The sequence below is a fragment of the Nestor notabilis genome, unplaced genomic scaffold (genome assembly GCF_000696875.1).
Source record: "Nestor notabilis isolate BGI_N333 unplaced genomic scaffold, ASM69687v1 scaffold3594, whole genome shotgun sequence".
Taxonomy (NCBI): domain Eukaryota; kingdom Metazoa; phylum Chordata; class Aves; order Psittaciformes; family Psittacidae; genus Nestor; species Nestor notabilis.
In genome coordinates, this window is record NW_009925930.1 from 68,539 (window position 1) to 78,837 (window position 10,299).

Below are 10,299 nucleotides of genomic sequence, written 5' to 3' on the forward strand. Positions count from 1 at the left end.
TCACATATGGGTGTGGAACCTAATGGTGCCAGCAGGCAGTGAAGTGGAATGTCTGATTCCACTGATTCCACAGTTCTCTTTGAAGGAAATCTGATAAACACATAAACTGCTTGGAGAACACAACCAGCACATGGTAAACAGAGAAACAAAATCTCTCTCTTCACATCAAATTGCTAATACAGACACTGCCTGAAAGCATGTAAAAAGTTTGGGTACTACTGTTCCTTTTTTCTGCTGAGTTTTATGAGCAAATGCTTTCCTTGGAAATTGCTACAGTTATACATTTCTAAAAGGAACATTGTACAGCTTTCAAAACTCTAGCCAGAAATACACCTCTGTCATGGACTGAATGTGTAGAAAAGTACCATACTTCAGTTAAAGATTTGCAGAAGCTTTAATGTAAGAGGTCACGGAACATAACAGCTCCAGCCCTGCCTCCTTGGTCACAGAAATGATGCTGTGGCATTCTTGTGAACATAAAGCATAGAATAACCAACCCATTAGTGTGGGAAGCTTAGGTTAGACCTAATTAAAGCCTACTTATGTCACAAGCCTATTGTACCACTTCGTAAATAGCGGCTCAGGCGGTGTAGGAGGAAATAAAGAGAAGTTCTCTGGGACATCTCTGCTGTCATTGTGTATATTTTTGGTAACACTGAACTAACTGCTGTATCTGAAGGTGACTTCTTACAAACACATGAAAAAATATAACCCTCATCTTATGAGCAGAAACAAGCCACCATCTCTCATGGAAGCTTTGCCGATATACCTAGCCATGGCTGCCTCATGTATCCACTATGTGTAAGATTTCATAAAGCTTAAAGCATCACCTTGCAGACATTTTTGGGAGATGACAAGAGATCAATGTATTCAGATACAGGTGCAAACTACTTGTAAAGAGTGGTTGCTGGTTGTTGCCAGCTGGTGAACTGCCAAGACTGACACATCTCATATTGGGGAGACATCTACCTCAAGCATGGCTCTACAGACTGCTCTGTTAACTGTGGGCAACACTCAAAGACCCACTTGCATCACAAGACAGGAGATTTCAAAGAGCATTGGATGATACCTATTTTCTCTCTGGGATTATGTTTTTTATGACATTATAAACATATTCTGGCTGTGATTAGCATGAGCCTCTCTTGATGTGACCCCATGTTATGACCAAGACGTTTCTCTGTGCATCATCTAAAGCACAGAATATAGGCCAAGTGTTTCAGAAGCATTACTTCATACTGGGAATTGCCACAGTAAAATATTAAATAGACTGAAATAATAGCTACTTTAAGGGCTCCATTGTATCATCAATCAAATGCAGATGGCTCAATTAATATTATCCAAACTCAGAATTTTGCCTGGAGAATTTCTAGCAGCTAGGGTCACAACAGAAAATGCCTCCCAGGAAATAAAGGATTATAAGGCTAAAAAGGCCCAAAATCTCCTGAGGAAAAATTATGAATGTCAATTTAAAATACAGTGTCATAGCAATCTTGAAAAGACTCTTTTACTAAAAAATATTTGGGACCCCAAAAGAGCTCGGCAAAGGCAGGTCAGTTTGTATGAAGTGCAAAATAAAAAGGAGGTCCAACACATTCATACAACTACACATTTTAAAAACTGTGTAACATACAAAACAGAATTGATGCATTTTTTTCCAGGGTCTAATAAAAGCATAAAATGTGACCTCCATTATGGTATCTTCCTTGGCTGTTACCAAATTCTGTACATGTTACCTAATAAGCTTAACCAGATGTTCAAAGAAATTATAGCAAGCCTGGAAAAAATCAGTTCTTACAGTACAAAGCATTAAGTATTCAGTAATGGATCTGCATTCTCTTTCTTTTATATAGAAAATATTCCTTTGGTCTCTTGACCACATTTCAGGAGGTGCTTCTTTGCTCTGCTAGCTCTACAATGTAGGAATAGCAGCCCTGGATAATTAGGAGAAACTTAGCAATCAAATCCCACTTTCACTGGGAACAAGGAGAACCCACAGAAACAATCCACCTGAACTTTCTATTAAGGCTAACAGTACCAGTTCCTTCAGTACCATTCTTCAGACAACTCTCTATTTTCTATATTTTTATAAAAAAGATATGAGTTCACATTTTCTTATGCACTTCTCTTTTTCTAAAGGCCATGAAATGAGATGCTTCACTTCATGTTGGAATAGTGTATTAATTCATAGAATCATAAAATCACAGAATGGTTTGGGTTTGAAAGGACTTTAAAGATTATCTCGTTCTGATACCCTGCCATGGGCAAGGACATCCTCCACTAGACCAGGTTGCTCAAAGCCCCATCCAACCTGGCCTTGAACACTGCCAGGGATGGTGCAGCCACAGCTTCTCTGGGCACTCTGTTCCAAGTGCCTCACCACCCTCACAGTAAAGAACTTCTTCCTAAAGAACTAATTATCTAAAATCTAATCTAAATCTACCTTCTTTCATTATCCCTCCTTCTACCAATTGCGTCATAGCAGTATATATCTATAATCTCTCCATGAAGAAAAATCAGAAATAAGCCCCCTTCTTGAGTACAGCATTAGAAATATGAGACAGATCTGGTAATATCAAGTAAAGCGTTAGCATATGCTCCAGTAACTATCAGGAGAAACTTGTCCCAGAGTGGGTCCTAGGCCACTTGACTTACTCACCAGTGAGTCCTCCTGGATACTCGTTAGTGGTCCCACACTCACACTCATCTGTCCCAGTTGCCGGACCATGGACACACAGGCCCAGTGACAAGTGGTCTGACTCCAGCTGCTGGCGCTCAGACCCCCCAAACACACATGTGCACTGAGTAAACTGAAATGACACCATGTGATTTTGGTGGTGTCAAAAGCAATCATACAGAGCAAAATTTTACATAGAATATTCAAAACTAGACACTAAAGTGTCTACACACACCGTGTTAGTGAAACAACTGCAAGTTAGGAACAAGTAACTGAAATTAACCTTTTGTGTGTGTTTAATTCTCAGGCAGATGGACTGTTAGATGCATAAAGAGGTGCATTATTTAAAATGAATAATTATTCGATTACCTTTTATCACAGCCTAGTGAATTTAACACAGCTTATGATTATCTTTACAACTGGGCAATACTGTGTGCTACCTTACCAAATGAAATAGCTACTCAAGCCTGTTACAAGAGATGTAAGAAATGGTGCCATGCTATCAGTCAGCAATGACACCACGGCACTGGCTGGCTGCCCATTCCCTGCTTTCACTGTAAATCCACATGACTCTTCTGCTACTCAGCATAACAATAAAGCCAATCTATTTACAGACAGTAACAACCTCTTTAGAGACTTGCATGCACAGAGGTGATAAAGAAGAGTGAGACCAGCTCAGAAATCCCCTGCTTGCCTTATTTTTTTAAGTAAAGACTATTTCTCTAATGTGCATACAGGAAATAGAAATCTTATCCCTTGTGAAAATACCTCAGTAAAACAGCCTATTTGTGTGCTTACGTCTCAGTGCTTGCAGTACTGGAAAGGAAAAACCCACGTATGTTTAGGCCTCAGTAGCCCAAACAGGCAAGTAAAGAGTGTCTCAAAATGCACTGTTCTTGCCCTTCACTTCCCTCTTCTGCTACAGACATTCCCGTAATAACTTGACACAACTGTTGTAAGGTGTGCTCACCTCCTAGACAAAGTGCCCCTCTGGTAACAACGATGGAAACACCCAGCAATGTGTACTGCAAAAACTAGACCAAGGAAGGTTACAGCCATAAGGTCATGCTGACGCCTACTTACTGGGATGGGCTCTGTCTTTCCCTTGGGGATCCACCAATTAGATTCAACAGTCCAGCAGAATAGATTCTAATAAAACACATTAGTCTCTTCTTCACTCAGTTTTTTTAAACTGCTTCCCTAAAGGATTTTTAGGTTTATACACTCCCTTTGGCTACATGCCACAGTGTGTGGATTCCCAGCTAAACTCTTCAGGGCTATATAGATTCAAGCTATTCTCAATAACCATAATGCTGCTCTTGAATTTTCATCTGTTGTCACAGACTTGTTTTTCTTTGTCAAGGCTTATAATCCCCTAATACCATGGTCAACATCACTCTTAATCTTTGTTCTTCTAATAAGAATAATCCTCTTCCATTGTCCCTTCTTAATACTTTCTTCTGGTATTAGTAATATGCAAATACTGAGCTGAAGATTATTATACTCCATTTTTGCTGGCTGTTTTCCTGAGAAATGTATTCTATTTATGGCACATGTTGACACAGCTGGTTTCAATTTTCCTTCTCATGCATAGCAATCTGGGGAAGCCTGCCATACTGCTGTATGTAAAAGCAATCATGCCAGGCTTTTGTTTCAGTGAGCATCCCAGCCTGTGGGTCCTTTCTACTAGCCTGGGGAAGCCATCCTTGTGTTCACTTGCCAGATTGTCCTCAGCTTCCTCAGCAGATGTGGAGACCAAGCACTGGGGACAAGGCCAAGGATAATACTGAGAAGGAGACAATGCTTTTCCAGCCTAAGGTACTGTTCTCCACCCACTATTCTGGAATAGGAGTGTCTGCACATGGAGTTAATCAGGGGTAAGTCCCTATGCAGACAAGCCCTCATACTAAACACACCACTATGAGGGATGCTGAGGCCTCTAACCACATCCTGGGTACTGGATGTTCACCACAGATTCTCTCAGCACTGTGCCTTTATGCTGCAATCTAAACCTGAGCCTTCAATCTCAGCAAAGACCAGAAAGCACATACCCAGAGCTCTGCTATTAACTTGAAGACCTTTTATGATGGTGATTAATGTGATAGCTGTCATACTTCACCTGCACATTTAAAAAGCCTTTGAAAATAACTAATTCATCTTCACAGTACTACTGTAAGGAAGGTTATCGAATGTGTCACACTGCAAATGTTTCATACCTGTGTTTAATCTTTGTACGTCTATGTCAGACAAACAATGCTTCATTTTTCTCTTTCTAGCTGAGCTGACAGAACACTGACAATTTTGTGAGTTGCATTTTTTTTTTTGTGGGAAGGCATGCAAAGCAATTGGGAAAATGATTCAATGTGATGACCCTCTGAATTCCTGTGGGACTCCATGTTGAAAGTGTACTTTTTTCTACTTTCACATTTTTGGACAAAATTAAAGGCAAAGTTCCAATTTCAATTCCCAGTTACTGCTGTGTAAAACTGGAGTAACTCCACCAAAACCATGGGTATTACACTAGATTTATGCTGCTCTGAGATCAGAATTTGGACGGCAGGCTTTGTGGTCAGTGCCTGACTATAAAGCTTTTCAGCTTGAGGGTTTTGTAATCATCTCTCCCAGAATTCTTTTCAGATGAACTTCAGAAGATACTTCAGACAATGCTGCGTTTTTCTTTTAAAAATCTGTATTTTGTTTAATAAACAAATACAAATGTAATCTCACTTACAAGTACAAAGTAGAATAAAACTAGAGCAAGGAACCAGAAAGACTCAATTACTTTAACTTGCTCTTCCGCCAATATCCATATTTTAATCTGCTAAACCAATGCTAGAAATGGAATTACCCTCCAAAATATAAATGAACTGATCAAATTAAGTTCAGTTCAAAAATGGATAAAGTGACTTTTTATGCTTGCTTGGAAGGGTTTGCACTGGAGAACCTTTGGGTGGGACCCAAAATTTGAGGGCCCTTGAGTTGCATCATCCCTCATGTCTTGGTCGTGTCCCACAGGTCTCTTACCTAGTCCTCCTCCTCCCAGCTGCTATTTCACCTTTTGTGGTACCCACAAACTGGCTTTGCAGGTAACAGCCCCACCATGGGGACCTGTTCCAGGCCTTCTTTCCAGCACCAACATGGTCCCTCTCTCCAGCCCAGTCAGAGACATTCCTCCTACGGCAGGTGACGAGCTGGCTCAGTACACCTAGTGGCAATTTTTACTTCATCAACTTCTGAGTATTGATTTGGGTAGTGGGGAGGAAAAAATGGAGGCCACAAAAAACACTCAGCACTCCTCCTCATCCCTTCCTAGGCCCAGCTTCCCTTATGTTCACATAGGGTTGCAATCAGACAGCCTCAATTTCTTTAGTGTGGCAAAGGGTGGCACAGATGGTTGAATATAAGAGGGGATATAATGGCTTCTCTTGGACAGGCCAGAGGCCTTGCGCCTGTTTAAAGTGGCCAGAATTGAGAGCACTGTATATGTTATCATTAATTCCATTTAAGCTCTGATACTAACTCTAGGAAGAACAACAATTAATGTTGTGTCAGGGATAATGAAAACATCCAGGCATACCAGTGTGCATTAATCATCTATCCACTAGTCACATGGACCTGGAAGCAGTGTTCATTTATTCTTAGGCATTTCTACCAGTATAAGTTGTAATCAGTAATGTCCTGCTCCTCTCCCAGGTGCTGGAGGAGGCAATATTATGCTGCTTAAGGACAGAAGTGCCCCAAGAACTGCAGCCCAGCTGCTCTGTGTACAGATTCATAGAATTATAGAATAAACCAGGTTGGAAAAGACTCTTAAGATTATCAAGTCCAACCATTATCACTGCACTGCTAACACCACCACTAAACCATGTCACTGTGGGCCTTGTCTACATGTTTTTGAACACTTCCATGGACAGTGACTCTACCACTTCCCTGGGCAGCCTGTTCCAATGCCTGATCACCTTCTCAGTGAAGAAATTTTTCTTAATATCCACTATAAACCTCCCCTGGTGCAACCTCTTCTCTCGTTACTTCTTACTTAGGAGAAGACATCAACACCTACCTCTCTCCATCCTCATTCAGGTAGTTGTAGAGAGTGATAAGGTCCCCCCTGAGCCTTCTCTTCTCCAGACCCAGCAATCCCAGTTCCCTCAGCTGCTCCTCATAAGACTTGTGCTCCAGACCCTTCACCAGCTTCATTGTTTCAAGCCCTCACATATTGCTCCCTGGATGTAGTGGATCTAGAAGGATCCTGGATCTAGAAGGAGTATTGTAGAACAACTGATACAGTGAGAGGAGTTGGATGTTGTTATTTTTTCACTTGTTGTGGTGTTCAGATAGGGTGGGATAACTATGAATGTCATTTATTTCTTAAAATCTCACAGATAGAAAGTAGCTTAATTGCCGCTGCTGTAAGAAAGTCAGCATCTGGTTCTTCTAAATTTTTGAGCCTTTAACAGCAGTCCAGAGTTTATTTATACATTTCTCTCACTCTTGCCCTCTCTGTCATACACACTCACTCCCAGATCTTATGTGGCTATCTTTAGACTTGCAGGCAGCTTGGATAGTTACTGGAAACACCACCTACTTTCATTTTAATTTCAAATCTTAAAAAACAGAAAACAAACCAAAACCAACACTGTAAACTGAACTTTAGCTATTAAAAATATGCAGATATCAGTGCAGCCTAGAGTCATGCAAACTTTCATAGAAGCTTGAGCTGTTTAACATCTAAGCTTTTTCTGGAAGTTTCACTGCTATCCCAGTCAGCCCCCTTTAGTATCCTGCTATGCGATGACATAAGGCCAATGGATATGGCTGAAGTTGGATGAATCATGGTAAAGATTGGAGACTATCACTGGTGGAGAAAATGAAACAGCTCTACTGGACATGCACCACCAGGAATGGAGGACTGTAGGGACACTGAGTAAGTGTAATGCCTGTTGTGAAATGTGCTGTCTCCATTCAGCAATCACTTCTATGGTTAATAGTAGTAACAAACCTATTATCAAAGGCTCAGAGCAAAGCAGACACTGAGCTTTGCAACCAGCCCGAGACTGATCTAAGTTTTGCATGTTCATAAAATTTAATTTAATTTGAATTAGTCTTTTATTCTTCATATATTCTAATGCAGATACTCTTTTTAAGCCCTGGCATAGGCCCTTCTATCCACACATTCAAATATTAACATAAACAGGGTGTATTTTCAGGGTGACATATGACTAAGCCATCACATTTTATTTGGCTGTGCTGAAAATTTACTTTTTAAAGACCACAGAGCATCTTACCATGTGGTGCAAGCTAACCTTCACTGGTGTCTTTTCTAACTTAGGGGTGTTGGTTTAGTCTCTATCCAGCTCACATCTCCCCTGTGGAAATAGCTGGTTTCTGCATGCATTTTAATCTGAGGTATTGCCGTATAGCCACACAGGTTTAATTACTTTGCTGTGACCTGTTTCCTTCACCATTTCTTTTTTCTCCCTTGGGAAATCTACACTCACATCCAGCATCTGTCACCTATCTAATTCTTGGGAACGAAGGCTGATGTCAGATAGTTTCCAGCCATGTGTCAAGCTGCCTGTCAACCTGTGCATGTCTCTTCCCCACATCTTATTTTTCATCTGATGAGTGTTCTGTTCTGTCCCTCACCTCAGGCAGTGGAGTAAATCCTTTGCTTACACCTAGCAAGGCTACAGCTCGTGCACTTCTCTCCCAGCGATGTGCTGCCAGGGCAGCTCTGCAGGGAAGGCCATGGCCCCAGCAAGTATGAAGCAGTCATTGCCTTCAAGGAAGATGAATGTGAAGCATCCTACCTTGGCTAGTTTATGCTTGTTGCTGATAGCAGAGCTGCATGAAACTGGCTGGATGGTAAAGTTTGAATTTAAAAAAAAAAGATAGCCAAGTCCATCAGCCACTTCAGTTTGCTTGAAAGGGGAAAGAAGCACTTCAGACTCTCATTAAGATACAGTTTTAAGTGCTTGTGCTTGTTACAGAAGCAGATCTGTGTGCGGCAAGACGTGCCTATTCAACTGAGCCAGCTCACTGCCACAAACTCCCTTTCACAAACTCTTGGATTTCCTTCATGCTTTCTTATTTCTCTCAGGGGAAATAAAACTGCCTCTTAGATGTCAGCATTTAGATATAATGATGACAAATGCTATATAAAAGATGAAGGTATCCAGAGATGAGAAAAAAATTAATCGCTTGCTACCTATGGTGATTAAAAGTTTCACAGTGCTTTTTGAAATCATAGGTGTGTTCACTCTCCTCCTTTCCTGGACAAATTCCAAGTTAGCATGCTGTTAGCTTTACTTTATGTAGAGCTTTCTGACGATGGAAATTTTTCCTTTTACTTCCTCTGATCCCAAGTTGAGCACTTCCAGTACTTGCTCAGTCCTGTCCTGGAGGTGGCTGGATGATGGTAACAACCCACATACATAGAGGTGTAACTCACAACTCAGTTATTATTCCTGCAAATGGTAACACGATTTCATTACAAATCATACCTTCTGCCATATTAGCCTCTTACGCACCTTCATACATCTTGTTCACCTGTTACAAAACTTTCTGCCACAGTGGTTATTAGAACATTTTATTGTGGTTGTTCTCACCATGTCCCAAATTCAAAGTCAGGGTAGCGCAGCCACACATAAAGGAAATGGTGATACTGGATAGGTCAGTAGAGTGTGAGATGAAAGAGGGTGAGATGCTGTGGAGCCGCTTGCCAGGGCTGAGCTGGAAATGCCCCTGTCGAGGCAGAGTAAGATGGTGTGGGAGAAAAGCGGCACATCCTCCCTCACACTCCAGAGATTCGACTTTCCTGCTGCCCTCTCTTATGTGATTTCCTCAGAATGTAGATGTTTGAATGTGAAGTTCATAGTACTGAGTGCCCATCCTATCCCTTAATTACCCCAAGGACCAAGATAGCTTAATCTTCTCACAGCATTTAATGGGGCTTAGGTTCCCAGGAATGTCGCAAGGTCTCATCAGCAGGGCTGATGAAGCTTGCAGATTTCATGGCTATTTGACTTACTCATTGAGGTGGGGACTGTGAAGTGGTTTTGTCACTCAAATCATGTTGCAGTCTGAGAGATGCTGACCCTGTCAAAAGCTAATTATAGTTCTCTGAAGTACACAAAGGAAACAGAGCTAAAATTAAAAAATGATGGTATGTAGATGTTACTGGTGGAACAGTATTTATTTGCCTCTGCTGTCATAACAGGGAAACAAAAAAAAATCACCATTTGATAGATACCAGCCATAACATCCTTCCACCACTATCTCCAGTTTTCATGTTTGGTGCTTTTGCTTACAGATAGTCAGAAATTTCTCAGCAGTGACCTTTTTCCATTGCTTTTCAGTGTTTGCCATTTTTCTTATGATTTTTCTGCTGGTATTATTCTTCCTGTTTTCACTTCAGGCGTTCTGTTATCTACTCAAGGCTTCATATTATTTCCTCCCTATTCACCCATGCTTATTTTAGCTGCTTTTTCCTTCCTCTTACTTTTTCTATCAACTTCCTATGTACTCCTATGTCTTCCTTGCTTTCCTCCACACTTTAGCCAGTTGTCTACTCGGAAACCTCCAATATTTGGACATTGTGATGTGAATGTGATTCATCAGAAACA